The 27,240-nt window shown below is 37.7% G+C and overlaps 1 long non-coding RNA gene across 1 annotated transcript; it reads right to left on the bottom strand.

Moving 5' to 3' along the window:
• Positions 1-6,024: 6,024 nt before the first annotated feature.
• Positions 6,025-22,282, bottom strand: LOC134475571 (uncharacterized). The gene is made up of 6 exons (XR_010046738.1): positions 22,055-22,282; positions 21,205-21,251; positions 15,152-15,281; positions 14,254-14,382; positions 12,884-12,958; positions 6,025-6,550 (listed from the first exon to the last, which is right to left on the bottom strand). It is a non-coding gene; the product is annotated as an uncharacterized LOC134475571 (long non-coding RNA).
• Between the last annotated feature and the right edge of the window lie 4,958 nt (positions 22,283-27,240).

Raw genomic sequence — 27,240 nt, 5'->3', positions numbered from 1 at the left:
TCTCGGTACAAAAAAGGCAATTGAAGAGAAGTGTGGAAATAGCAAGTTCACAGAGAACAGAAAAGCCAATCAAGAAAGCTTTTCAAGCCTGATTAGGTTTCGGAAGTTTTTGAATAGAAGATTAGCATGATACAAGAGATTTTAAAGGCACGCTGTAACTCTGGCCGGTGGAAGATGGGCTAAGCCAAGGACCTCAGTTAAGGAACTACTACTGCAGTCACCCAGGCAGATACTGAAGGTAGACTGAGGAGAATGTGAAAGGAAGGTGAGTGTGTTGATGGGTGGGTTGGTTGTGCATATAAAATAGAGTAGTCAAAAAAGATCCCTTGAAAATTGGACTCAATTAGAAGAAGTGTAGTTTCTTGTTCTGAAGATAAAGACTAAAAGAGTAGTAGATTTAGTTTGGTGGCTGGAAATTTAAAAACCTTGGATACAGTCAGGGTAAGTTTGAAATGACTATTGGCCAATTGGAGATGTCTAAAAGTCATTACCGATGGGTGTGTCTCATATGTATGAGTGATAATAAAGCGGGATGGTGTACTATACTTAGTTTCTAATGTCTTGAAAGAGCTTTTGTCTTAATCTTAAATTTCTTTGAGAAAATTATTTTGCTTATTTACTTTTTAGTTTTTGGTATCTGGAATCTAACCCAGGGCCCACCAAACAGACTCTGCCAAGCACACATTGCAAAGTAGACACTACACCACTGGGCTACATGCCCAGCCAGAAACATTGTTTTAAAACTTCATAATATTCCTTTACTATACTTCAATGTTCATCTACTTTCACATAGTAGTTTCACATTTTTATTATATACCAAATGCTTTAGTAAAAAATCTCCAACAGTCTCAATGACTATCTCAAGAGATATATCTGTTAAAGAGTCAAAGAGTATAAACTCTTAACCATTTATGCATATTGAGTTATATGCCCAAAAGTCTGTGCTAATTTAGATTTTTACTCTGTTTCTGATAGGACCCATTTGTTTAACTATATTTCTGCCAAAATAGAAGGCTGTCATTATCAATAGCCTTTTCTAATTCTAGAGGTAAAAATTATCTATCATGATTGATTTCCACTTATCTCATTCTTAGTGAATTTAACATTTCCTAATAAATTTACTTTATTTTATTTTATTTGATACCTGGGATCAAACTGAGGCCTCGCACTTACCAGGCAAGCGCTTGAGCCACTGAGCTAAATCCCTGTTCCGCCTTATAAGTTTATATACCTTTTGAATTTTTTTCATAAACTGCACACTCATATCCTTTGAGCTGATCACTTTTGAAGTTAACATTTAACATTAAAACGATGACTATAATAATAGTTGCAGCTAACATGAATTGTACATGCTAGCAATTGTGCTAAGTAACTGATATATATTGATTTTCACAACCTTGTTATTAAAAGTGACTTTATTGATGAGGAAATTTAAGACTAAAATGTGAGATGACCTGATTAGCATTATACAACTTAGTTAATGTTGAGCTGGGATCTGAATCCAGCCTGACTCTGAAGACCACCAAAAGTAATCATATTCAGTAACTAGAGAGGCAAACAAGTTTAGAGACCATAGAAAAACTTGAAAGGTAAGACCTGAATTTACTCAGGTAAGTATTTATTAGGACAAACATATCCAGTTCAGAACTGTTATTTGAGCAAATTCAGCTATTCTACTAATTGAATAGCTACTAAGAGGGCAAAGGTTCACTAAATGTGCTGGGGATTTTGAAGGACTGCTTGACAAGCTCATTTCCAAAATGTCAACAAGTGTGTCACTTCAGATAAGGCTGATTTACTTTCAGATGGAAATTCTGTGAGTTTTGAGTTTATCTGAATTATATATAAATTTTAATCACTTTAAGAAGAAATGTTGAAAAGGGATTATGGAGAACCTAAAAAGAGATGCTTTCAGTAATTTCTTTTCTTTATAGTAGATGCTTTCCAGTAATAAATAGTACTCAGAATCAGACTTCCATTTTTTCCTAATGTCATCAAATATTTTTAGAAAGGGCAGCAAGTTTCCCTCCCTCCTTTCCTACGCCAGCCCCAATCATTTTGGCTATTACCTTCCTTGGCACATTTTTATTTTCCCCAAGCAGTGGAGATTTGGCAGGGCAGCTGCAGCTTTATGACGATGACTCCTGTACTGTGGGATCAAAGTTGCTCTCTGAGTAAGTAGGCGGCTGTGCCTGTGGCAGTGAACCAGGCGCAGCTCCTCAGAAGGAAAAACAGACACAGGATTAAGTGAGGAGCCCACAGGCTGTACGAGGGCTTTGTCAAAGCCTTGGGAAGATTCTGTCTTCTCCAGGGCTGGAGCAGTGAGGGGCAGACAAGACAGGCAGATCTGTTGGTCTTCGCAGGGTGGAGACAGACTGGAAAACTCCTCTATGTACTAACACTGCTTATCAAACAAATGAAAATATTGTTAACTGATTCCTGTATTGACCATCAAAACTTTGAGGTAGCAAACAGATCATCCGTGAAAACGAAATCACAGCGAAGGCTGGGGAAGCCTGAAACACTGCAGAGCCCTGATGAAGGATAGCTCTAAAAGTGGCACCAGTGTCCCCAAATGGTCCTGCTGTGTGGCTTGGGAAGAAGACAGGCATGAAGGACGTCCAGTGCTTCGAGGCTGCTGGACTTAGCCCCTTTCTAAACACCAAAAGGATGTGTATTTTTAAGAGGCCACTTTGTCCCAATAAGGTTGTTTCAAAACTCCCCTATTCAATCATAAATTTATGAGAATTAGTGTAATAATAATTCTCATAATACAGCTGGGAGTATAGTGCTTAGCATGCACAAAGCATTAGATTCAATCTCCTGCACTGCCAAAAAATAAAATAATAATAATTCATATAATAAAAATAACATTAACAAACCTCACTATATCCCCAGCATTGTCCTAAATGTTTTTTTTTTCCTAAACATTTTTTTGTGGGGCTAGTGTATAATAACTTTGAGGGTTGATTTTATCTCCACTTCACTATATGCATATGAAATATTGCATTTTAAGGGTATTTATGTTATATTTAATAATGTACTTAGTCACGTCTCCAGGGTGACACAGCTAGTTAGGGATAAGCTTGAGAGGCAAATCAGATCTGTCTCATGGAAAATAACAAGAGTTTAATTACTATGCTTTCTCTTCAGCACAAGGCAAGAGGGTTTTGTTATAACTGTGTATCAGGTTTGCTGTAACGTGTGCTACAGATACACTAACATATACAGTATTTCTCTCACCTATCCTGCCTTATCTGCTTAGTAGTATTTTCTTCTTGTCTTTGTTTCCTTATTTAGTAACTAGTCGCTTCCATTTAATAGTCCTTTTTAAAGACTGGAAGAAAATGAGCAAAGAAATGAAATAAGCAAGTGATCATGTAGATATAGATTTTAAAATTCAAATATTTTAAAACTTGTACTCATGGCCAAATACAAACGCAATTCTAAAGTAAAATGTCTTAGGTGTTTAGTAATATATTCCTACACTGAAGCATTGAGTGAAGATAGGAAGCAGAGCATTTGGTGTACCTAAAATGGTATTGCCAATAAATTTTGTTACCACAATTGGATTGATCCCTTTATTTTGACATTCTGTGGGCATTAGGTAGAACAAGCCCTGTGGGAGCTCGTCAGTCAGCACAAGTGACTAAGACCTTTGCTACACATCTTATTCATGAACTCTCCTGAGAGCAGAGTGCTCACTCACAGTGATTAGTTCATGGGTCAGCCTGAATCATAAGAAAAAACGCACCTGACTGAATCACCAATTCCACTTCCTGTAGCACCTGGTTTTCTTTGGACAAATGCCATTCATGAACATCTCAGCCAAAGCCTCTTTTAGCTCCTGAAATATGATAAGGTCACAAGCAGAGGAGTGTGGTAGTGAGAGTCACTAGAGCATTGGTGTGCAAGAATCAGGAAATCCAGCACTATCTAAAACCAACACATGTATATCACACAGTTTTATGATGGATGGCATCATATAGTTCCCCTTCATTTAGACAAAGCCATTTTATTGGGGCACTGGAAAGCAATGCAGGAAACTATAAACATATGAACTAGTGGATACTGAGGTTATTACATTTCAAAACGATTGACGTACATGTCTGATAAATGTGTCTGTTGGACTTGTGAGTCATCAATCCCACCTTCATCCTTGTATGGGAATTGTCCCACTCACCAAACAGCCCGGAAGCGTCTCAGGGACTCCTTCCCAAGGCTGAGCACTGTCTCCTAGCTTCCTCCCTCTAGATTTGTGAGGGAATGCTCATCTATGTGAGCAGTGAATAGTTACTTGAATGAATGGCCATTAAAGTCATGTTTCTGTTTCAGTTTGAGGAAAACAAGAAGAGGGAGGGGACATAGACAAACTCATACTCGTTTGCATTTATCATAATGAAAACTCTGAATGTGAAAGCTGTAGAATTAAGTGTGCCACTGGGTGAGCCATTCCTCCTGAGCAAGTTACATGATCAGTTCACAGGGACTGGTCCATACGTAAGTCATTTACAATGAGAAACTCGACCCTCGTGAAGGTTGAAATGATTGAGCTGGCACTTCAGTATACTTTATCCCCTCATGGAGCCACGAGGAAAGGAAGTCTTCTAAATGTTGCTTCTTGAGGAACATGGATGGAATCACAACAGGTGGACAGGGCTGGTCTTTAATAAAAAGAGCCACTCAGGCAATGAAAGGGGGATTACCAAGTCTCCCTCTATCATCTTGGCTTCTATGACTTGGTTTTTTCTAAGTCTCAAGGGTAGCTGTGCACTGTGATCAAAGAAGTACTCTCCAAAACAGGAAAGGAAGCATATATTTGGGCATTCATATGCTGAGTTACAAGGTTACAATCACTCTGCAATCCTTTTTTTATAATATTTCCCTTCAGTCTGTGTTGACTTGTGTGAATTGTTTAGCTGGGTGCTGTGGCATATACCCGCAATTCTAGCATTCAAGGCCTGACACAGGAGGATGGCTGTGAGTCTGAGGCCAGCCTGGGCTACATAATGAATTCAAGACCAACCTAACCTACACAGTAAGACACTGTCTCAAACAAAAAACAAACAAACAACAGCAACAACAAACAAGTGTCAATCATTAAAGAAAAATAGTTTCCAGCTTCCCCATGTTGTTCCAAAACTTTCCACTCAAGTATAGACAGTTAACATAGCCATTGTGTAAGCATTTTCAAATTTTAACATTAAAGAAAGTTACATTTTAAGGAAATTAATATCTCATTTTCAAAATCTTGGGTGATAGCTCACCATCATTCCCATATTCTAAGATTATCTTTTAATTTCAGCTTAAAATCCACAAGCAAAAAACAACTCAAAAAGTAAATATTTAATCTAATATATTTTAATTTATTATACTCTGAATTATTTTTAGACCAGTACACACACATCACGAATCCCCACACAAATGGAAACTGATTGAGTACGCTTTTCACTATTCATAAAATCAACTTTATCAACAAGGCTTTATCAACTTTATCAATAAGGCTTTGAAGAAAGAAAATGCCTGACCAGGGTCTTCCAAGCAGAGATACCAAAATCTTTGCTCAGCAGCAGCAAACCACACTGCTAAATGGGTCACCTGACTGTATCGTCTGCTCTTTTTCCTGTTTTGTGGACAAATTCTTATTTATGCAATTATGGCATGTAAGTACTAGATGAGACCTAAAGAAATTCTAGTTAAGCCTTCTGCTTCAATCCAACACCACATCAGATTACCTAGGGCTTTCCTCTTCAATTCGCAAAGATTTCCTGGACCAAAGGCCACAATTTCCCTGCCTAGTAAGTTCTAGAGTTTAATCAAGAAGTTCTTTCTTGTGTGTAAATATAAGCTTTCTTGTGGCAAATTAAACCTATTTCTATTTCTGATCACTATGGGAATAAAGAACAAATACCTAGTTCTTTAATAAATAACATTCCATAGACTTGAAAACACTTAAATTACCCCTAATTGCTTTTTTTCCAAATTAAATTCCCCACAATCCTTTAATTTTTTTCATCTATTTTATTTCACAACATTTTAATTACATTTTTTCTCTGGGTACTTAACAAATTTTTTAAATCCCATGTAAATCATAGAAAGATCCAACCATTCTTAAAATACTATAATAATGTCCAGTCATGTCTCCAAATATTTTATCCCATCTCCTGTGTCATTCAACTGTGTCCACATCTTGTAATATGTTCATATTAGAAGGGAAAATAAATAGATTTTAGGACCCCATTCTCTATTCAAATTCAACTCTCAGTAGCTGATGATTGGAACTTATCTTCAATACTATTCTTTACTCTTCAAGATACTTGCTTTTCTCCTGAAGGAATCCTCAGTTAATCCAAAATAGGGTGTCTCACCTTTCCACCCAAATTAAAAAATTCCTCCAATGAGTCTAAAGTTATTGCCTTTGAAGTTAGGGCCAATACAATACTACGTTAAACATAAAATCTTTTCTGTATCTTCTTTCTGGATAGTGAACTGTCCTGCAAGCAGCTTCGTCACAGGGAACGGGTCGTCACTACCACTGTATGCCTGTACACTGGGAGACAAGTGAGTGATGTTTAACAATCCATTTGCCACAAAACTTTGAAGTGAGAAATTGATAGAAGTATGGAGGTACCTGGGAAGAGCCTTCAAAATGGCAAGCAAGATATTATGGAGTCATTATTGCAATTTTAAATGAAAACATAAAAATAATGGGATAAAACTAAGAAATTGGAGAACAAATGATTAGGAATTCAAGGTAAGAATTAAAGTTAGGAAAGGCTAAAACATTTAATTCCAATAGCAAATCATCATTCATCTAAATAAGAACCTAACCATACGTCCTTAGATCTTTCCAGTAGGAGTTTCATCATTTAGTCACATGTTATGAAGCTTAGGAGTACAGGCATTAGAGTCAGCCCATGGTCAAGGGTTCTGTAATAAAATTGTGTAAGCTTCAGTTTCCTTTTTAAAATTTGTCTCCCATAGGCTTATTTTACACCAAACATTTTCATAAATTCATTACAAAGATTGATTCATCAAATACTTATAAAGACATGATGAGGTAGAAGTTAACTAAAAACCCTGGCTACAGGTGGGCAAAATAAGACTCACAGATATTAAGCCCATTGCCCAAGGCCTATACGTGGAAAATGAAGAGTCAGGCTGTGAGATTCAGGCTCTGCTTTTAGTCACCATTACTGAGGATGACATAGGGTTTGACCAAAATAACTTTCAACTACCTACTGAACAATAAACGCCCAGGAAGTAGCAGTGGTTGTGTGTTCGCATTTGTGTACAGTGGCCGTGGTAGTATTTCTGACCCTAATGCTATTTCCAGAATGAACACACCGGCGTGTGATCCACGGTGTATCAGGCTGGCTTCCGAGGGTGTGGTAGGAAGTGGCACTGCTGATCAGTAGGTGGAGCTCTTTCCTCTGCTTCTATACTGTATTTACCCTGACACACACACCAGCCACCACCTCCCCACCTTCATGTTTGAAGTAGGGGGATGTTAGCTAGGTCAAATATTAAACTGAAACTCCATCAGCTCCATCATAAAACTTTATGGCTTTATATATAAAGCTTTATATATAAAAAGTCTCTGATAACATTGAAAGTGTCTGTATTTTACCATTCTGTACGGACCAAAAAAAATCTATACAGTCTTATAAAGCTCATTTTGTACCACCATTCAGTTCAATAAAGTTAATTATATGTGCTATGTGAAGACTGGTAAAGAATAACATAAATATGCCGTATTATGCATGGAAGAACTGTTACAAAGTGCTTGGACTTTATACTTAATTCCTCTCAAACTGTGTTCACATAAATTTATAACTCTGAGTAAGGCAAGTCTAGAATGGTAAAGCCATCTTGCAGAGTAGGACAGTGAAGGTAGAGACAGATGAAGTTAGATGAGTAGGGAAAAGATATCATTGGCATATAGGTTTTGGATCCTTCGGTAGTGCCTTCCCCATAATATAATACTGGCTGTCAGTGAGGCTCTGTTGGTGACCATTTTTTCCCCTCTTCTCTTCTGTGCTTTTCTGAACTTTTCATATGGCCGTATCAAGAGGCAATATAGTTCAGCGATGAGAACAACAGATTTGAATCATGCCTCTACCACTTAAGAATAATGTGAGCTTGGAAAAATTACTTATTTTGTGCTTTAGTTTTATGTATCAGGGATACAAATTGGATCTGATTATAAGATTGTTGAGGGGACTAGATAATTTGATCCAGGCAAAGTATTTAAAGCAAGCGCTCTCTCTTAGAATATAGGCAGCAACTGTGAAAAATTATGCCTATTTTTTCTCTTACTCTTCCCCTTCCTGCTCTCTCCAGCCCAAAAATATTTTTGGAGTCCTTATGTGGAACCAAGAAGCCACTGAAGGGGACACTAGAAGAATAAGGCCGAGATTTAAAGTTCAACTTTTGATTAAGCCCCTAGAAATAGAAAAGATGTAGCCACAGTCATCAAGGAGTTCAAGGGAGAGAGGAGGAAGAGCAAGTGCACAGAGAATTATCACTGTCAGCAGTGTACTTGTGCTTTATTTCCCCAGTGGGAGCAACTGATCACTCATTCATTAAACAAATGCTTATTAAGTGCATATTCTCCTCAGTACACACTGCTAAAAGCAGAGGAAATTAAAAATAATTGTGAGTCAGATATGGATTCCACCCTCTGACCACCAAAACCTAATTCAAGAAACAAGAAATGTAATAAAGAAAAATAGAAACAGAAAATATATATCAGAAGGAAGGCACACATTTCTTTTGTAGCACAGCCATACAGTGAAATAACTACGACACAGACGGTGGTGATGCTACAATCTCACTTGGAAAAAATTCATCAACATAGAAGATTATCAATAAAGGCAAAATGTGAGTGCAATGAGGAACAGTTTTTAATACCTTCTTTCTTTGGTATTATAATAAAATATTTAGTAAGAGAAATCTTTCTGAAGAAAAAATTATTGCCTCCCATCATTTTGCTTGGAAGTTCAAATAATCCTTTTTCAGGCAGCACAGTTTAGTGAACAGACAGTGAAAGGGGCAGAGAGGGGTTTTTATCCTTGTTCTTACTGGACCTTAAATAATTCATTTAACTTCTTAGTAATCACTTTTTATTTATAAAATGGAGGTTATAGAATCTGTATGGCCTCAATCTCAAGGATACGAAGACACGATGAAATAGTAAACAGGAAAGTTCTGTAATACAAATTCTACTAAAAGTGGGTAGCTATATAAGCCAAAGTGTAGAAAACTGGACTAAGACTTTGTTATTGGCAAAACAGAGGTCATTGCTCCATGTAAGCACAAATATCATGTTAGACTCTCACGCTCAACACAAGGCCTTTTCATTCTTATTTTGGAATTTCCTTCCCAAAGCATGGGACCATGCTTTGCAGATGATAAAGATGCAGTTAATTTATTAATAGAATGGTTGTTAGAAGTTATAATAATTTTAAGAGATTAGGCAAATACAATTTTAATTTACTTGTTATATATAAATAAATTCGAATCTCATTCCATTTATACTAGTAGCAGTTGCTGATTCCATTCCTGTATCTGAGCACCACTGAGCATTATACTGCTCTCTACACTTTCTTTATCAACCACAGAGCACAGCATGCAGAAAAGCATGTGATTCTAAATAGTTATAATTTTAAAAGAGTGATATCAATGGTCTGAAAACTAACCTTGGCTTGACCCTTATTCTCTTATATCATTTGAGTTATGGTTTTCAGGTGGCCTCCTGCGTGGTAGGCACAGGGTGGAGACTCCTGATGGTTGTACTGACCTGAATTCAAATTCCCAAGGCAAAATTTTGGACCTGGACTTCCAGTTACTACACAGTGTGATTACTAATGTTTTAGGGATCATGTAATTTACAAGAATGTCGCTAACAAATGAGGCTGGTAATTAAAAAGATATTATAAGGATTCCTTTTAGTGCTGTTGAATACTTTGGCGTGTTCAGATCATAGAAGATGTCAGAACACAAAGTGTAATGACTACAAACTAAAGTGTCGCATCTTGATTTACCTACTGATCAACTGTTAAAAAAATTTAAAAAGCATGGCACAATCACAACTTTTTCATTTCAATTTTCTTTTTTAAAGTCTAATTTGGAGAGAAACCTAGTGCAATTTTCTATAGATCCTTTGCCTATTTTATATTGAAATTAAGATCCTAGACAAGAAAAGGAAACTGAGAACCTGCAAGAAGAAAAATCTGCAGAAATAAACAATTATACTTAAGAAATACAAGAATAAAATAATGTATTGAAGTAACTCAAAGAGTTTAAAAAAATATCATTGCTAACTGTCATCTCAAAACCTAGGTAAACAGAAGAGCAATAGGCCAGCATTTCACAGTTCTGGTACTGCAAAGCACAACGAATGTAAAGATGCTGACTTCTTCAGTGTTTCCCTTTTAAAACCCAAACTGTCATTAAATGATCCCTTCAGCTATCATGAGGTATTAACAGGAAACTGAATTCAAGGCTGGGACTTGAAGGCCTATGAGCTGATTGCCCTGCCCACAATGCCAGTTCAGGGCTCTAAATGAAAAGAGAAACTTGTTTCTTCACCATACCTTGTTAATATTCAAATCACAGAGTAGATTACTCAGTGTAATCTTTCAAAGACCCTAGTATGCACAGAGAGATGAACAGGGTAATGACAAGCTGTGTGGTTGATTTCCTATACAAATAGTAGCAGGGAATCATTTTCATATGGTGAGCTGATATGTGCCAAGAATCTAAGATGAAAAGGAAGCAATATAAGTATTAGCAACAGCAAGTGAGGCTAGAGGTAAGCATTTTTAGAATTAAAACTCAAGAGTCAGGCCTGGTGGCTCATACCTCTAATCCCAGCACTTGGAAGACTGACGGAGGAGGATTGCCACGAGTTTGAGGACTACATAGTGAGCTCAAGCCTAGTCTGAGTTACATAACAAGACTCTGTCTCAAAAGGAAAAAAAAAATAACAATAGTAATTAAAAGCTAATGCAATCTCCCTAGGTCTACTCTGTGTGCCATTAAAGTTGAGGACCTAGCGGGAGCACTTAACTAGGTTGAAGAAAAGTCTTCAACCAGCCTTCTCTCTACTTCCTGCTCTACTCCTGCGCCGTCTCTATAATAGAAAGGGTGTATTTTACTAGCTTACAATGATATCCAAAGAACTGTCCCTGTTTGTTACCACTTGCAGTTAAAAACACCATACAAATGGAAAAGATGATATACTTCAAGATTTATTTGATAAGGATGCTTTTATTTTAAATTTTTTCTAAGCTAGCTAGTCAAAAGTGGACATTTGTGTAACTTCTATGGGGAGGAAGGATCTATAAAATAAGGTGGAAACAATGTCAAAAACTAATTCAGGACTCCGTTTGATTTGGCAATTGGAGAAAGGGATGATACAAACAAAAAATATATAGAAGTGCTAGAAATTCTTAGTTATCATTTATAGCTAAAAAATAAGTTATTTTAGTCGGAAGTTTTTACTTACTGAAGTCACCATACCTTATTGCTTGTTTGGGTTTTGTTTGTTTGGTTTTGTTTTTTGGAGGGTTTTTTCTTTTTTTAAGACATAGTCTTGCTATGTCACCGAGGCTACCTTCAGATGGCCGGAAGCCTGCCTGAGCCTTCTGAGTAACAGGTTCTGGAGTAGTTTGCCAGTGGACTTGGTCACCAGTTCTTATCATAAATAAAAATGCTCAACACGAAAAGCTTGATGGAGGTAGACGAATCTCTGAAAATTTGGTAAACTCTTTGGGATCTTGCAACACCTCTGTATCCTTGTAATAAAGTATAATCACAATTATTTGGGTTCATAGGTATATCAGATACCACATAAGCAAGGAGAATCTCTATTATTACTGACTTAATATGCCCTGCGTTGTTTTTTTCATTTTTAATTCTTCAGTACTACCTTGCTTATTTCTCATTTGTTTTTAGTCAACACAGATTTCAGAAAACATAAGCTACAATTGCACTGGTGGATTTGGTTACTGGGATCTAATTAATTGATGAAAGATCCAGGTTCTTGGTAAGGAAGGTGAACGGACATGGCAGAGGGATGGTAGTGCTCTACATGCCAGTGACCAGCCATGGCCTTGAGTGATGCCCTTAAACTCCTTGGAAAGCAGATTCTCCATCAATTTAAAGAAAAGGATAACAAAAGTAACCTCCTTACCCTTTCACATTAGTGGTTTTATGGTATTTCATTGTGAAAGCTTAAAAAAATGTAATTCAGTGGGAAGATGGACTAATTAGAATTAGGATGTTGGATTTTAGTTGTCGATGCCACTAACCGACTGAGTGACCAAGCCAAATTAACCTTTTCTTAAATAGGAAAGAACACGAAGAAATTAAATTATGGTTTTAAAAGCTGAGTGATTTCATGCAAGCCACTTATTAATCTTTCTGGATCTCAATTTTCTCATCTAAAATATGAAAGTGCTTGACTAAATAATATCTGGAATCTTTTAGCTTTACATTTCAATGTGTCTGTATCATTACAAAAATATTCGACAACTTCTATTTTCTAGAGTTTTGCAATATCACAATGATAGACAAACAACTGTTTTCTATATTAATCATTATAAAAATTGATTAATTGGCAGTAGAGAACTTCCAATCTGTTCACTTGTGACTCATCAAAATAATTAGTATTGCCCAGGTGCTCTTTGCTAGGAAAACCAAATCTTGTTGAGGAGACATTTCATTCATTTATTCATTCAATATCTAGTCATTGAATTTTTCTGCTTCCTTAAATGATGACTAAATCTCTTGACCAAAATATATGCCACTTTAAAAAGCAAAACACTTACCGTCTTTGTGCTTCTGTAACTATAAAATCGTGACCACAGATACTTACCTCCTCTCTGGAAGGGCTTTGATGACGCATGCCATTTGTAAGGTGCACTGAGGTCCTAGAGGGAAGGCGCTCCATCTGCAGCAGAGTGTAATTAACATTACGAGTTTACCAAAAGAAACATAAGAGTCATTGTTAAAGAGCATCGTGGGGGCTGTCCCAGCCTTTAGTCATAAGACATCTCAGATGTAGAAGGTAATAATTTGTAATAGCTTCTAAAAGTAACTTGGTTATGAAGAGTTAGTTGTTTTAAAACACGCACGGGCTTTTTATTAATTAGAGAAGTAGCCATGGTGATGTATTCAGCATGCTTTATTTTTGAACTAATAAGAAAAACAAGTACCATGCTCCAAAGGGAGCACTGGATTCTATGACAATTAAAGAAGGTAAAATTCATATGAATCCTGGGGTCCTCTCTGGAAGGCAGAGAGAGCTGTAGACCACTCTCAGGGATTCAGAGATGATCATCAAATGGATCCTTCTGAAGGCACTATTCTATCTGCTATTATTATGTGATTCAACAGTCCATGAAATTACCTTGTTGAGGGGTTTGGGCAAAGGAGTAGGGAATGAATAGGCAGAGAACAAGACACTTTTAGCAGTAAAACTATTCTGTGTGTTACTGTAACGATGGATGCTTGGTATGTGTGCATTTGTCAAAACTTACAGAGTTGGACAACACAGAGTGAAACCTCATGTCAACTGTGGACTTTAGTAAATAATAATACATCAATTTTGGTTCACTGATTAGAAAAACATGCCACACTAAATCAAGACGTTAATGGGGAAAACTATGTGCCGCTTGTGGGAAAAGGAGGTAAGAAACTCTTCTCAGTTTTTCTGGAAACTTTCAACTGCTCTTAGGCCAGGGATTTAGCTCAGTGGCCTAGGTGCCTGCCTGGCAAGCAAGGTTGTAAGTTCAATCCCTGGTATCAAAAAAACAAAACAAACAAAACAAAAACCTGCTCCTAACAAGAAAGTTTATTTAAAGAATTAAAAATCACTGTTCCAAAAAGGAAAGGAAAGATTTCATGTTACTACACGCACATTCAATTTACACAAAGAGAGCCAAGAATGTTTTATACATTTGAAAACACTCATGATAAACCTATATTACAGGAATCAAGTCTATATGGGAATCAAGTCTAATAATAACTATTCCTCTAACCTAATGTACAAGTGATGTATTCAAAAGAACCGACAGTATCACAGAGCATTTTATACATCCAGAGAATGAATTGGGGTATTGGTTTTAAAAGTAAGTATCAGTGATAATCACCATGGAATTTATACTTCTATTCCTCAACCCACAACAAAAGACAAAGTGTTTTATTTTACATTATATATTTTTTTCCATGTATGGTTATGCACACCTGAAATGTCAGATTCACAGAAGGCTGAGGCCGGAGGATCACATGTTTCAGGCCACAGAGCAAGACCCTGTCTCAAAATGAAATGAAAAGATCCTGGGGATGTAGCTTAATGGCCAGGATGAGGCCTACCTGAAAAAAAAAAAGATAGATTTTTACCAGTGTACATACTGTCATAGGTAAATGGGAGGGGAATAGCAAATCAAACACACAATTGAATTCTGTGTTCTGGATTTTTTTGTACTTCCTATTCTGGGAATCTCATAATGCAAGATTTAAATGTCATGGGAAAGCAGAAGTAACATATTGTTCTCTCAGGTAAGTCATCGAGAATCAAATGGTTATGATACAGTAATACTACTTTATATTTATGCAATGCTTTTATGCCCTGAGTCATCTCAAGAACTGGTTGTTCAGTTAAGTTATAAAAGATAATGTCAGTTACAACAAACCATTGTGTGAATATTTTAAGGATCGCCAGAGTCTAAAAACTTTTAAACTCTGTACTGACTACATACCTTTGTGGTCCATTTGTGGATGCATTTGTCTTATGAGTTCGTGGGTGACACTGAAGTATCATTCAGAGCATTCTGAGGTGGCCAACCAGGCAAAATTAAGAAATAGGTCAAATTTGACTTTGTAACATCTGCAGGGATAGTATTTCTTTTGTTCTTAGAAATAGATTTTTGGTTCTGACACTGCCTGGGGACTTTTCCTTCTGGCCCCTAACACATTTACTACTCCTTGGCCAGGCTGATGGATGACTTTGAGGACAGGATCCTCCCTGTGGTGCCCTACCTTGGGTTAGCACACCTCGTTGGTCTTCCTATAACTCCCCCAATTTCATCCACTGTTCACTCACTCTTTGTTCATTTATTTGCTCTTCCACTCATTTGCTCACCTGATCGCAAGCATTCAAAGAGTACATGTTCAGCGCTGATGAGAAACTAGACACCAGGTTAGACTCTGGAATCCTTCAAGTTAAAAAAGAAAAGAAGTATGGTCCTGGGCTCATGAAGTTTACAATCTACCTAGAAAAACAAACACAAACCCCACAAGTGAATATTTATTAGAATCTAAGGTTTACAAAGGAAGACACAAACATACACAATAGAGAGAAATAACTTGCCAAGGTGGGAGGCAGACAAGAGAAATTTAAGTCTCTATGTTTGTTATTCGTTCTAGCCTGTCCTCAACATGCTGAAACCTGCCAGTCTTGTATCTCAAGTCTTGAGCACAAATCACCCTATTCCTCTTAAAGATGAATTATATAATCAAGTAAATTTGTTGTACTACTAATTACTCTGCAAAAATCTTTTGCAGATACCTTCAGAAGAACTTCTTCTCTGAATACCTCATATGTTCCAGTCAAAGAAGGCATCAAGATGCTCTGGGATCTGTAGACCAGTATCTCTAGCTGGGGGAATGTGAGGCCAATTGTGATGTGAAAGCCCGTGAATGGGTGGTTTGACAGAGCGGTTCATGCTGCAGTCAGCTACCTCTGTCATCTTTACCAGCACTGTAATCCTCAGGTCAGTGTCGCAGAGACAAGGAGGGCTATTACTGGTACATGCCAGCTCTTGAAATTTGCCCATAAATAAAAAAAGTTCTGAGAACACCACAGTAATTCATCTTAATGGTGGTGACCTTAGGCCACAGCTTTGTTGATCTTCATATAAGGTCCTCAGAGTTATCTCTTGGCCTTGAGCCACCTGATGAGATAGTCTTTATTGAAGCCATAAAAGCCAGAAAGATTCAGCAGGGTATTGATCAGCCAGCAATCAGGATCCTTCAGGCACAATTGTGAGGTGGCAGCAATTTAAATTCAACTCTGAGTGTCTCCATCCTAAACACCGTATAGCACAGAGAAGAGCTCATCAGGTGTTACCTATCAGATGCTCAGAAGTGTGCCTAATGATGTCCTACTAGTCACAATGATGTCCTCCCCTCCTAGCCAAAATTCATCTATCCTCTGTACCATTCTCCCCAAAGAATCTCATAGTACAGTTAGCTATCACATCAACCAAGACCTCAGCCAATGCCACTATTAATATACAGAATGATGAGATGTGTTGTACCCTAATACCTTTTTCCTTCTCTCTTCTTTACATTTCAATTTTTCTGGGCCTTGGGACTTTTTTTTCTAACATGAAGGAATTGGCCTGGTCCAAAAAGTATGGCTTCCACTGATGGATTTCTCCTTCTGGGAATCATGTTTGTGGTCTTGCAACTCCTCCCAGTCATCCAACCATGGGTGACCTAGCAAGGTATTTCATAATTCTTTCTCTCTTCTCCCACACTTTCCTCCTCTCTCTCTCTCTCTCTCTCTCTCTCTCTGGCAACTTTTTGTTTCTTTATCTCTATCTCTGGCAATCTTCTCTGTCACTACAACACTGTACTCCACTTATAAATTCCTCAAAGGCACCCTGTTTTTCTAGACCTCAAAGATGTGTGTATTCTATCATTTCTCCCTGGAAGAAGACTCTGTCATATCTTATATGCCACTTTTTCTTTCTTTAATTTGGAAATATTTAAAATATACAAATAATAGAAAGTAATATTATAGGCACTCATTTACCCAGTGCCCAGACTTAACACATATTAACATTTTGCTGTTTTTCACAAATCTCTTTTAAACAAGATACACATGACAGAGCCAGTTGAATACCCTCTCTTTAGTCTATCCCCTTCATTAGAAGAAAACAGCATTCTGTAGTATATGTTTCTATTGATAATTTATAAAGCCAGTTCATTCATTAAACTTCTGTGTCTGTTATATGAACATACCATAGTTTAATGATTCATTTAAGAGTAGGTAGCTGCATGAGTAGGTAAATGTACATCTAGGTATTATCAAATTGAGCTTTTACAAATCCCACCACAGGAAACATCTCAAATATTTCTTTGAGTACATATGAGAGAATTTCCCTGAAAAAAGAATGTCTCTAAGCATAAAGTCACTGAGTCATGAGCACTAAATACGTTCAAATTTACTGGATATTTACAAGTCATATAAATGATTAAGTAGTAGTATACAGAATGTATAAGGAATTGCCAAAAATAAGTGAGGAAAAACAAATTACCCAATGAAATAAATAGGCAATTGATTGCTATTAAACATTAGAAATATGTGTGGCTCAGTAGTAATCCAGGGAAAATCAAATGAAAACAAACCAGCCCAAAAAGTAAGGCACTATTTTATAGTTACCAGAGTGGCTGTAGTTAAAAAGCCCAACAACAAAACAACAACAACAACAACGGGCTGGGGCAGCAATTACAGGACACGGCCTATATGAGGGTAGTGACTTCCTCTGCTGGGCCTTAGCTATTCCAGCTTGAAAATGAAGATGACCCTAGAGACACTGTAAGCCTTCCTCTCTCTGTTCTATTAAACATGGTCCTGCCAACTCTGGACTCAGCTATATGGAGTAGAGTAGACAGATGATCTTTCTTACCCAGCAAACAGCTCAGGTCCTGCTAGTACTGATGGGCCCTGTTTTGGTGGATTTATTTGTTCTTGTTTTCTAAATGTTTACCGTCTACCTGCTAGATAGTAGACACTTTCCATGTCACTGTCTTTATAGGATTTCCAGGATAATGAAAAACAGAAATTTCTAAAGAAACAAGCATGTCCACAGAGATGCCTGCCAGCATGTGCAGGAGTGTAGGGGGACAGTAGGAGGAATGACAGGCAAGGGAAGGATTCCTAAAGTCACCAAGTCTACAGGAAATTTGAAGGGCAAGCACCATCATCTAGGGATAAAGTGGAGCAGACACAACCAGGTAGAAGATGACAAACACCAAGAGGGAAAAACGGAAAGTAAAAGAAGACATTCGGTAACTGAGAGGTGACATGGAAAGTGTGGATGGTTAAAAATAATGAGTAAAGGTGAATAAAGTCCAAAAACATACAGGATTTGTAAACTATATTAAAGTGCTTTGTTGTTATCCTAAGAACAAGGAAAAGCCATTATTGTTTCTAGGGAGAAAGGAAGGTTGCATTTCAGTTGAGGAAGGTCAGTCTCCAGATGGAGGGAAGGAGCCCAGCTGATAACCCAAACAGGAGGTGACCCAGAGCTAGGCGCTGAACTTGCCAAAGAGGCTGTGGTGAGATGGGTTAGATCACACAGTCAATAGTCCATGGTCTAACTGGATGTGTGAATTAAGGAAAGGAAAAGAAGGCTTTCCTGGCAGAGGTGGTACTGCTCTTTGAGATGCAGGTCACAGATCACAGCGGTGTGTGCTGATGTCAGACAGGCTGAATCTGAGGTACCTGGAAGACATCTGTGTGCAGGTGGGTAGTAATTGGCTGGACAAAAAATTCTGAAATCCGAAAAACAGTGTTGCCTCAAGATTTAGACTTGAGAATCATCATAGACCTGACAGTTGAAGCTCTACAAATAAAGAATACTAGAACATCTAAGATGAGACAAACAGCCAAGAGACTAAGATTCTGTCAGCGGGATAGAAGAGAAAAGGAGAGTGCAGTTTTCCACATGCACATTTCTGTGTGCCCAAAACAGATGCAATATGCAACGGGATCACTGACTGCGGAGAACCACATGAATTTTCTGTCTACAAATAAACAGAATGATTTTTTTTAAATGACGATTGCTTAAATTAAAAGACAGTGTTGCCATTAATCTCCCTTGAATATACCCCATCTCTTCAAACATGCTTTTCCCACAGTTCTTGCCATTTTCTGAGGCGGTTCTAGAAGTCCTCTTTTGTGAGTATCTTTAGTTGCGCTGTCATGAATGCCTGATGCCTTGAATCCATTTAAAAATCTACTTTTCCCAGTCATTTTGACTTTGAGGAAGAGCCAGAATCACACAGCGCCAGATCCAGTGAATAAGACGGATGAGGGTACACTGCCATTTTTTTGTTTCCGCAATGGGATAGTACTGGGCAACAGCAGCCACCTTGTTTTTGATATTACCTCAAACCGTTACTCACAAAAGACGACTTCCAAAACTGCTTCAGAAAGTGGCCAAAACATGAGACAAGTGTGTTTAAGTGTGGATTTAAGAGGGATCAATGGCAATATGTTTCTCATTGTAATAATATTTTAACTAAAACATCACACTTCGTAGAGTAATTAATTCTTCTCTAAGGTTGGTACTAACACTAACAGCTTTTCAGGGAAGTCTCATGGTAGTTTGTGGTCTTATCCTCTCCTAGCACTGACTTTAAAAGATAAAAATTCATGGCCACATTTGAGGCATTGGGGTGGTCTGTGGCAAATTTGCACATAATTTCTGCAGGTTCTTAGAAGTACATATCCTAGTAGAAGGAATCAGCTGTGGATTCACCATGCTTGCAACTCATATGTGCTTAGTCTTAGCATGAGCGGCAACTCCAAGTCGACTTTCTTGGTAATGCCAAGCAACAGTTGCTGGGCCATGCCATAAAGAGAGATAAGAAAATTTTCCTTGTTAACATCTATTGAAATTTCTAAGATGCAGAATGCAGTGGCACCTTTAGCAATCTAGCCAAAATGATAAGGGACAGTCTTTCAATTTTAGGAGAAAAAAAAAAAAAAAAAAACAGCTGGAAATTGTGCTGGAACCTGGTTCACGATTACCCAGAACTCTTTATGACTTCTAAATACACATTTACCCAGGTACTGCGCTGGCATTGCTAACTCTGCACTGCCCCTACAGAAGAGTGGAGCTCCGCTTGTTCTCCAGCTAGTGCCTCTTAAATGCTTTGCCAGTCTAGTCAGCTACTCACTAGCCAAGTATACATGTCACCATTCAAATAAAGGAATTGATTTTGTAGCTTTAATGTAAAAAATGAAAAAAAGATCTCTGACTTTCATGCTGTCTTCCTACTACAGGTTGCAAAGGTGGTCACATGTGGTATCTGCCAGTAATTCTGCTTCTAAAGCAAATATCAACTGAGGTAATATCAATGGAGGAAGAAATGTATGAGGGAACGAAAAACAATGTAGGCTCCCAGGGAAAAGGACATAGAGCCCTAATCTCCCAGAAATATTTCCAAGCTTTGGGAGGGGAATACAGTGACAACGCACGTCAAAGCATTGTCATTTGAAAGTTATGCTTGAGAGGTAAAGAGGGGTAAAAAGGTGGGCACTGTTTACAGAAATTTTCAGTCATGTTTTCAAATCACTCTTGGGTTTCAGGTGCTGAAAGGTCTGTAGGCCGGGGATTTATGCATAATCAGATCATTCAAAAACATATAAATGGCTGCCAGAGCAAAGTACAATGTTCACTTTTGAAATCACAAAAAAAGCTTTGTTTTAAGCAGACTGAATTGACTAAAGTTTAGTTTCAGTGAAGCATGTTTTTGCTTTGGGTGTCATTATTTGGTTTGGCATCTAGGCCAAGGAAACCTTTTTCTTACTTCAACTGTTGTTTTTCTTCTGCTGCTACAACTGTGAAAGTTGAGGCAAGATTCTGATGCTACATATTTAAATGAGAACAGGCTCCTGTTTACCTTTGATTCTGATAAAAGGAGTGGGGGAGCACGGGGTCTTGACTGCTTGCCAGGACTTGTAAAGCTGATAGTTGTGTGCCTTGTCTCCAGAATAATCTGGAAAATCAAGTTTAACTGGTTTGATCAAAGAGTTTGCAAGTCAGTTGAGAACGCTTGCATGCAATAACTATAGATACTGTATACATCCACCAGCCAAAGGCCGAAAAGCTAATAGCTCTGCCAGAGATAAAGGATTATGTATGTTATGCTCGTGAATACCAAAGGAAAAATCTCTCCATTTTAATGTTAGTGGTGAACGTTTGCACTGGTTAGAAATTCAGACAAACAAAATACTCTAAATCTTAGGGACTTAAGTCATGACGAAAATTTTGTTTCAAATCCTGCTGTTATCTGCCCATTTAAATCCTGTGTAGAGTGAGCAAATCAACTCCACACTTCCTGTTACTGACAGTTCATCCAGAGAGAGTAGTTTAAATAGGTACAAGGTGACATTACCTCATTCTTTGTGCAGTCCTTTCTTCATCCAAACCTCACTGTAACACCTGTAAGGACAAGACGGTTTTGATTGAGATTGATGTCATCAGGCCTGGCACACATTGTTTTTCAGATCCTTTTGGGCAAGTCAGTCATGCAGTGAGGAAAAAATTTCATGTTCTTTGCCAAGAAATGATTCCCTGGATCTGAAAACTGTGTGTCTCGACATGAGAAATTTTAAAATTTAAAACCAAAAATATTCCTCAAATCATTTGCATCTGGTTTTTCTCATGAATCAACCACTGCGCTGGATCTCACAGGCTTATTTCTAGTCCTGTTTTTTTAATTTTGACTTAAGTTACTCAAGAAGCAGTGTCTTTGTAAGACCATAGACAACAAATTACACACTCAGGAAGTAGTCCCTTCTTTGAAAGGTAGTATTAAATAATGCCTTAAAAAGCTGCAGCATTGATTGATAAACCACTCAATTCCACGCGGAGTGAGGAATATTATGCATGTGGGCAGGGATGGTCGCTTCAACTGCTTCTGATGTCCTGAGCTTGGCACTGTATTAGTTACTGTTGAGAAGTACCATGAAACTACTGCTGGGAAAATTTTAAATACACTCACACACACACACACGCACACACACGCACACGCACACACACACACACACACACACACACACACACGGCCCACTGACTTGGCACTAAACAAAATTACAGGTGCAGTGGTGACATATGTAACCAAATCTGTCAGACAAGTCACTGAATATTATATGCCATGCACAACAATAGGCAATGCATTATTCAGGTTTTGCACTAATTAAAGAACTACCTTGTTGCTAAGAATCAGTGTATTACAAACTTACGTTCTTATTAAGCATGTTCCCAAGAATTGGAAAGATGAGAGTTGGATCTCAGGTTTCAGGGCACTATTATTAGGCTCTCAAGGTATTTTCTTTACTCGCGTGCATTTGAAGAGAAAGCCTGGAGTCCACGCCACATAAACAAGGTCTGATTGTGCTTTCAATGGACGTCATGGGACTTTCCTTCTTTCCACCTTGTTTTTCCTTCTCTCCCTACCAAATTTCTCTTCTTGGAATCAGGACCTAAACCGAAGTTAAACATCATAAAGAAATTTACTCAGGTAAAACAAACTGTTATGGACTGAAAAGCATTTTTACAGTGTAATCTGCATTTTTGTAAGTCCTGGTGGAAAATCCCCAATGATTGAGTGGTACTTAAGGCTTGAAAAATACACATTCCCCATGAAGTTCTCAAATGGTGAAGGAGACAAAGGGAAAGAAAATGCATGTATCTGACCCATCAGTCCTTTGACTTCAGAACAAAAGACTGCTTTTGTGGGCCACCCTGATCTTTGGCTTCAGGAACTCAGCAGACCCTGTCTGCTGTCCGTCTCTGCTCCCAGGACCCCTCCTCCTTGTCTTTCCCGTCATTCCTTCCCTGACCCTCTCAGATCCTCTTGTCTCTTCAGTCCTCCAGCCTCACCCCAACCTCAGGTTTTACTTGTTAACACATACTTTTATTTCTCAGCACTCACTTATCTAAATTACTTCTTTATCAGACTCTCTGATGGGGCCATGGTGGGACAAGCGTTTCTCCTTCCCTTACCCTAACATCCAGAGCCCTGGAGCTTCCCTTTCTTTTGTTTTCTGATTTTTGAATATTAGACTGAGTGTGCAAACGAGAGAGGAGGATTCAAAGGCACTTTTTCTCATTTGCACTTCTATATACTTGTTTTGAGTGAGAATGAGGTGAAATTACAGTTAATTTGCCAGAAATTATATACTCACATGACAGCATAGACATCCTGCCCTAGTGTGAACAATAGGAAAGCTTTGAGAGCTACAGCTAAGGTAGGTTACTCTGTCTTACTTTTACAGTTAGTAAAAATGCTCTATATTCCCCACTTCTTGAACTTGGTCAGAAGTTACTTACTCCGAAGCTTTTTCCCTACTCCTTTGCTTCCTCCCTTTCTGGTTTGTAGAATCCAACACTTGCTTCCACCTTCCTGATGTGTAAAATCCAACATGGGAAAGGTCAGCCCAATCCCTTACCTATCAACACTTGAGATAGCCAATGCCAAAAGTAAAGATCTAACTTCTTTTTCCCTTTAGAATAAAGTCCCTTCTAAAGCTTTTTAATCTAGTTGATACAAAAACAATTCTATATTTTGTCTTAAAGTTATAATTTCACGTAAATTCAGTTTTGTTCATAGACTCGCCAACCAGCCCTTTATCCAGAGAACTAACGATTGTGGCACTCTCTTGGGCTTATTCTATCACAGATTTAGTCAGTCACAAATTGGCTCATATTTGGAAGCTAAATGTTGATTCTCACACCTGCAACCTAAAGCTTCTCAGGCCGTCTCAGTCCCAGGTATGCATGCAATTTTCTTAATAAGATACCCCTAAAATTGTTTAGGCATCTCCTTAACAATTTCTATCATCTTGTTATAAATTACTCCAATAACAATGTTGAAATACCACCAAATGGCATACTTTATTCTTGAGCATACATTTCTGGATTGTAAATCTATCAAAGACTTACATCCACGGTAGTCCTAAATATAAACAGAATTTTCTTAGAGACATTTGAGGTCTAATATACACTAAACCGAGCCAGTATTACTTCGCTAGTTTTTTACCTGGTTCTATACCCCTTTTAATGCAGAATATTTTTCATAAGTCTTTACCTTAGAGCATGTGTTTCTTGAGCTACAGATGGGGACCATAGCTGTCTGCCATCTACTTCTATGTAAACCCACCTTGCAAGCAATGAATCTAAGACAAAGCCTCTCACCGAGTCTCCTGTGTGGCTAAGTCCTGTGGTTTGGAGCACTCTATGCATGGTATGATTCAAATGTTTTACAGTCATCACAAATAGAGGGACATATGCTGCCAGAGGGGTGGGAGTCACCTCTAAATGTTTATTAGAGTTGACTTTTGTTGCTGTTTTTGTTGTTTTTGTTATATTAGGAATTAAGCCCAGAGTCTTTGCTCTGAGCTGTATCCTCAAGTTTTTTTAATTATTATTTTTTAAATTTAAACACAGGATCACAAAGTTGCTGAGTCACAAAGTTGCTCAATCAGATCTCAAACTCGCAATCCTCCTGCCTCAGTCCCTACCCCCAGAGGGTTGGATTACAGGGGTGCACCACCACACCTGGCTGGTGATAACTTTTGAAGGATGATCAGAAAACACCCCAGAGGTAATTTCAGGCATGGAGAAAGAACATAATCAAGACAGAATCACAAACCCTATGCCACTCTTGCCTCATTTCCAATTCTACTGTCAATACCTTCCTTCAAATCTCTACCAAGTCCTCACTGGCTTTCAATTTATCTCCTCGGCTCCAGCATCTCTGTCTCCATCCTATTCCCCATAAACATTCATCTTGAATCACTCCCTATCAAGGCTCTGGGCCACCCATAATTAATACATTCCTTAGTATTGCTTCTCTACATGATTTTATTCTTTCCCTGCCAATTGAAGTCCTACTTATCAATTTCTAGTCTGTGAAGACTTCCTAGCTTCTTTGTGTATGATGAATGACACTTTCTCGCATGTCATCACATCATATAGCACTTATCTCAGCCACGCCTTTATTAGACCCAGTTGTGTACCTGTAGCCTCCTCCACAAGACTATAAACTCCTTGAGAACAGGAACTATATTTAATTTAACTGTTCTTCTCTAGTGATGCCCAACATAGTGCTTTGTAGGTAGCAGGTTCCCCATTATTATCTATTGAATTGAACTGAATAAATGGTTAGTGAATGAAAATAATTACACATAATTTTATCTACATAATTATAGCTAAGCTGATACAGGTGGGTACTTTGCAATTCTTTTTGTTTCCAAGTTTCAACTTGCTGTTGAATCATTTGTAGATTTCCTGACAGATTATTTTTCATATTACTAGGACTTAGTGGTATAAAAATATGATCTAGTAATTTTACTTACTGTAAAAGTAGTTCCTTAGTTTTGTGATTTGTGTACAGGAAATGTTGTAGCTGGGTATTATTCTTCCATTAGCAAGTAAGGTAATTTCAGTTTTAGGGTGAGATTTTTCTTTTTCTTCTTGAGACCTTCAAATTCAAAAGGAATGATTTTGTTTTTACATAAAGTGTAGATAAATGAATCCTGTGCTGTGCTAATTGAATGTCCCATGCTAAAGTGCAGGTTCTATAATCTCTCTGTAAAACTGAATGATTCGATACAGATGATTCTCTTATCCTAATCCCTTAACGATTTCAACTTTTCTGCAAGTGAATGAGTTCATGATACTAATACTGTTTCTATGAAGCTGCAGATGATTGCAAATAAATGAAATGTTAGAGAATTTTCATTTACTTTGGATCATTCCCATGATGGAAATGCTAGATTTTGGTTTCCTCAGCTTTTTATTTGAGAACTTTATAATAGACTGGGGCCATTTGAGCCAATGGAAGGATTTTATTCATAAACTCTCTGCTCTGTTATTCCTAAGCCACTTGGACTACAGTTTCACTTAGACCAGCCTTATGCCCATGTGAAGACCTCGTGTCGCTGTTCATCTTCCCATTTTATTATACAAACCAGTGCCTCCCAGATTTCAAAACGAACCCATATGCAACTAAATCCAAATGGAAACATAAATAATTAATAATGTTGGTGTCGATTAAAATATAAGCCTTAGTTTAGAAGTACTCATAAAGATTTTAAAGGGTCCTTTTGCTCATTGAATCAACCCAAAAACTAGTGGCCAAAATGCCTAGTATACTAACTGGAAAATGGGATAGACTCACATTCAGAATAATTCCACAAAGTTTCAAAATACTATGATACAATCACAAATGTCATTGACTAAGCAAATATATTGTTCATTAGTATTTATACAGTTAACATAATTACTAACTCTATGTGCTTGAAATATCAAACCTTTTCATTTACCAGTGAAAAAGCCACATTAAAATTAGTGTTTTCCATTATAAATATCAGAAAGCTTTCTGTTTTCTCACCCTATCAAAACTGAAAAGTTTATTCTTTTGATAAAAGTAAAAGTTTCTTATAGAATGGCTTCTCTCTCACAACTCACAGTGTAGGGGGAAAAAATTGCCAGCTGCTCCTCAGACAAAGGACTACTATCTGGAATATATAAAGAACTAATAAAAAAAACCAGTTCCCCCAAATCTAAAGACCCAATCCAAAAGTGGGTATCTGAAATAGACACTTCTTAGACAAAGAAATAGAAATGGCAAATAAGTATATGAAAAAATGTTCAACATCCTTGGTCATTTGAGAAATACAAATTAAGACAACACTGAGACTTCACTTCACCTCAGAAAGAATGACTAGTATCAAGAAATCAACGAGTAAAATATTCTGCCAGGGCTGTGGGGAAAAAGGAACCCTTCTCCACTGTTGGTGGGAGTGCAGAGTGGTGCAACCATTGGGGAAGTCAGTGTGGAGATTCCTCAAAAAACTAGGATTAGAGGTTTCATTTGACCCAGGTATGCCTCTTTTGGTATCTCCCCAAAAGAATAAAAACCATCATACCACAGCAATACACATATCCATGTTTATAGCAGCAGTTTGTAATAGTTGAATCTTGAAAATAGCCCAAATGCCCACCAACTGATGAATGGGCAAAGAAGATACGTTTTTTTATACAGTGGAATACTACTCTTCCATAATGAAGAATAAACCTGAGACATTTCCAGGTAAATGGATGTACCGTGAGGCCATACTCTTAATAAATCGGACCTATGTGTAAATACTGCATTGTTTTTCTGGTGTGAAAACTTGAAAGTGAAAATAAGGTCCAAAATGTATAACAGACACTGTGAAACAGGAAGAAAATGTCCAAATGAGAAAGAAAACTAGGAAAGGAAGGAGGGGGGAAGGAAGGAATGGAAAAGAGATAAAAAATGATGACAGGAGGAAAAAAATGGAAACAAAGCTTTGTAAACAGGGAGGAGAAGAGGGGTTGAAGGGAAAGGAGGCATGAGAGGAAAAAAATCAAATTATATCATGCAGAGGTACAAATTCCC

The sequence above is a fragment of the Cavia porcellus genome, unplaced genomic scaffold (genome assembly GCF_034190915.1).
Source record: "Cavia porcellus strain 051 isolate PalLab524CR breed Dunkin Hartley unplaced genomic scaffold, mCavPor4.1 scaffold_4, whole genome shotgun sequence".
NCBI classification, from domain to species: Eukaryota; Metazoa; Chordata; class Mammalia; order Rodentia; family Caviidae; genus Cavia; species Cavia porcellus.
The sequence above is the reverse complement of the archived record's forward strand: the minus strand, read 5'-3'. Positions and strand labels throughout refer to the sequence as shown.